Source organism: Macrobrachium nipponense, chromosome 16 (assembly GCF_015104395.2).
Source record: "Macrobrachium nipponense isolate FS-2020 chromosome 16, ASM1510439v2, whole genome shotgun sequence".
Classification (NCBI taxonomy): domain Eukaryota; kingdom Metazoa; phylum Arthropoda; class Malacostraca; order Decapoda; family Palaemonidae; genus Macrobrachium; species Macrobrachium nipponense.
The window spans coordinates 6,735,343-6,739,373 of record NC_087209.1 but is presented as its reverse complement, the minus strand read 5'-3'; positions in this window follow the sequence as shown (position 1 = coordinate 6,739,373).

Here is a 4,031-nt window from a genome sequence, read left to right as displayed (position 1 = left end):
TTCCCTTGCCTTCTCTATTTCCTAATGAGCGCCATATCCTTTGGAAGCTTGAAGAATTTCGAGTCAGTGGCCCCTTTGGTGGTGGGCTTGTCCCATACGCATGAGGGTCGTCCTCTGAATAAAAATAATACAGCACGGGGGGGACGGGGTGGGGGGGAGAGGGTGGGGGGGGGTGGGGGGGGGCGGCCTCCAGCTGGGCTGTCCAAGCCCTTGCTGTCCTTTCAACCTGGGCATATTTTTGTAAAGATGTTTATGAAAGTTTCTTTTAGTTATTATTAATTTTTTTTTTTTTTTTGTCTATCACAGTCCTCCAAGTCGAGTGGGTTGTATTTATAGTGTGGGGTTCACGGTTGCATCCTGCCTCCTTAGGAGTCCATCACCTTTCTCACTATGTGCGCCGTTTCTAGGATCACACTCTTCTGCATGAGTCCTGGAGCTACTTCAGCTTCTGGTGGTTTTTCCAGATTCCTTTTCAGGGGATCTTGGGGATCGTGCCTAGTGCTCCTATGATGATGGGTACGATTTCCACTGGCATATCCCATATCCTTCTTATTTCTATTACGAGGAAAGCAAAATTCTCTTCTCTTCTCTCTCTCTCTCTCTCTCTATTAAATGAGTTTCGGAAACAAGGAGAGAGAGAGATTTCCGTTTGCACACCCTGATGAACCAATTCCGGGGGAACATTTGCTCAAGCATAAGACATCGTTCATCTTTGAAGGCAGCCAAGCAAAAGAGGGTCTCCCGTGCAGTTTGGCCTCGGGATTCTCATCACGAGGTTTAATTCTAACTAAACATTTCTCGAGATGGAAAGGCATCAAGTATTCGCACAAGAGAGAGAGAGAGAGAGAGAGAGAGAGAGAGTGTATGATATTAATTTCCGTTTCACCCTTCGGATACTTTTAACTTTCAGGGAAGTAGTCAGTTAGGTCGTCGATGCTTTGGAGGGGGGATAGGCAGTGGTAGTGGGGCGTAGGGAGCGGGAGGGGGAGAAGGAAGGGGAGGGTTAGGGGGGGAAGGGAGCTTCGGACGAAAAGTAAATATTAGAGTTGTCAACTTGATCTTCTCTGGGTCGCCATTACTCAGGCAAACAATGGAGAGACGTATATACGTTTGCTCGGTTCAATAAGGAAGTGTGGTAGGACCTTGCCTGGTCTTTGACCCATTGATTTTTGCGTCAGATATAATTGTAGCTTAACATTTTTCCTACACTTTGTCAGACAGATACAGATGGATAGGTAAAAAAGATAGAGGTTGTAGCCTTACCATTTTTCTACACTTGTCCAAGACAGAGGTAGGAACAGGAATAGATAGATAGAGCGATTTAGAAGAGAGGTAATAGATAGACGGCAATAATAGATTAAGAGCAGGGACATCCCGTTGCCTTTGTACAAAGACTTTTTTTTTTCATTTCTCTCAGAAACGGGTGAGAGGTACATTCGTTAGAGTTTGTGTATAACGGAACTTTACTCACTGGTCTTTGATGATTTGATTTTTCCCATCCTATGCATAGAAAGGGAGAGAGAGAGAGAGAGAGAGAGAGAAGAGAGAGAGAGAGAGAGGACTAAAATCAATCAATCGGGTAAAGGTAAACATTTGCTTGTAACATTCATCCCGGCAAGCTATCATCCACACATTCTCTCTCTCTCTCTCCTCTCCTCTCTTCTCTCTCTCTCTCTCTCTCTCTGTATATATATATATATATATATATATGATATATATATATATATATATATCTCATTCGCTAAAGACAATTAAATCCAGTTACTGTTATTGTTTTTAAGAGAGAGAGAGAGAGAGAGAGAGAGAGAGTTACATGGATTAGGATTTCTCAAAGACTTGTTAGTCCATCCGAGGAGACATCATGTGCTCACTTATCTGTAGGAGCAGGTTTTACTGTTCATTCAGTGTCCTAATGATTCTGTCTAGCTTTATTTTAAACTCTTCCACACTGTTGCTGTTTACAACTTCTGGTGGCAGTTTATTCCATGTCACATATCTTTATGTGAAGAAGTTCCCGCAATATGTGCTGTATCTCATCAGTTCTATTTTCCATCCAATATTTCTTGTCTGGTTTTCGTTTAACGTAAATAGGTTACTGTCTACTTTCGTTATGCCTTTCAGTATTTTGAATGTTTCTATCAGTTGTCCTCGCAATCGTCGTGTTTCTAGGCCATACATGTTCAGGCTCTCTAGTCGTCTTCGGTAACTTATTTGCCTGATGGATGGAATTAACTTTGTGGCTCTTGCTTGTACCCCTTCTAATGTATTCATGTCTTTTCTTAGTGTTGGTGACCAAAACTGTACTGCATATTCATGAGAGAGAGAGAGAGAGAGAGAGAGAGAGAGAGAGAGAGACTGTATGGATGAGAGCTTGCCAGGATGAATGTTACAAGCAAAGTCTACCTATCTGTGTGTGAGAGAGAGAGAGAGAGAGAGTAGGAGAGAGAGAGAGAGAAGAGGAGAGAGAGAGAGAGAGATTAACGTCCTAATGAGGACTGTTTGGATAGGTCAGTGGCTCAAAGCAGGATAAATGCGATATTAATGATGAGGGAGAAGTTGGGCAAGGTTGGGGAAGAGAGGGGGAGGGGGAGGGGGAGGGGAGGTGAGGGGGAGGGGGGGGAGGACCTGGACCTGGATTTGGATCTGACCTGACGCGCAGAGGCCAGGTGTATTTTCCATGGATGTCATTTGCGCATGTGCCGAGACTTATCGTTTGAGTATTTGTTCGAATTGTCCTTTTCAGAGAGAGAGAGAGAGAGAGAGAGAGAGAGAGAGAGAGAGAGAGAGACTTTGTACCAAATGAAGAGCTAATGAAGAAACCCTAACTTTCTTTGTCAGATTCGAACTCAGGCGTAATAGTTTTGAACCCAAATATGGGTGTCCGTGTTTCTCTGTTAGTTTTTTATTTGGATTCAAGAGTCTCTCCACTGAATTACAAGCAAGTAAAATGAATTGCAAGCAAGTCAAATGAATTACAAGCAAGGCCAATGAATTACAAGCAAGGCCAATGAATTACAAGCAAGTAAAATGAATTACAAGTAAGTCCAATGAATTACAAGCAAGTAAAATGAATTACAAGTAAGTCCAATGAATTACAAGCAAGTAAAATGAATCACAAGTAAGTCCAATGAATTACAAGCAAGTAAAATGAATTACAAGCAAGGCCAATGAATTACAAGTAAGTCCAATGAATTACAAGCAAGTAAAATGAATTACAAGCAAGGCAATGAATTACAAGTAAGTCCAATGAATTACAAGCAAGTCAAATGAATTACAAGCAAGGCCAATGAATTACAAGTAAGTCCAATGAATTACAAGCAAGGCCAATGAATTACAAGCAAGTAAAATGAATTACAAGCAAGGCCAATGAATTACAAGCAAGTAAAATGAATCACAAGTCAGTCCAATGAATTACAAGCAAGTAAAATGAATCACAAGTAAGTCCAATGAATTACAAGCAAGTAAAATGAATTACAAGTAAGTCCAATGAATTACAAGCAAGGCCAATGAATTACAAGCAAGTAAAATGAATTACAAGTAAGTCCAATGAATTACAAGCAAGTCAAATGAATTACCAGTGAATTACAAGCAAGTAAAATGAATTACAAGCAAGGCCCATGAATTATATGCAAGTAAAATGAATTACAAGCAAGTCCAATGAATTACAAGCAAGTCCAATGAATTACAAGAATCATGACTTACGCAAATCCATGAATTACAAGCAAGTCAATGTTACAAAAAAAAAAAGCAAGGCCAATGAATTACAAGCAAGTCCAATGAATTACAAGCAAGGTCCAATGAATTACAAGCAAGTCAAATGAATTACAAGCAAGTCCAATGAATTACAAGCAAGTCCAATGAATTACAAGCAAGTCAAATGAATTACAAGTAAGTCAATGAATTACAAGCAAGTCCAATGAATTACAAGCAAGTCAAATGAATTACAAGTAAGTCAAATGAATTACAAGCAAGTCAAATGAATTCAAGCAAGCAAAATGAATTTGCAAATGTTCAAATGAATTACAAGCAAG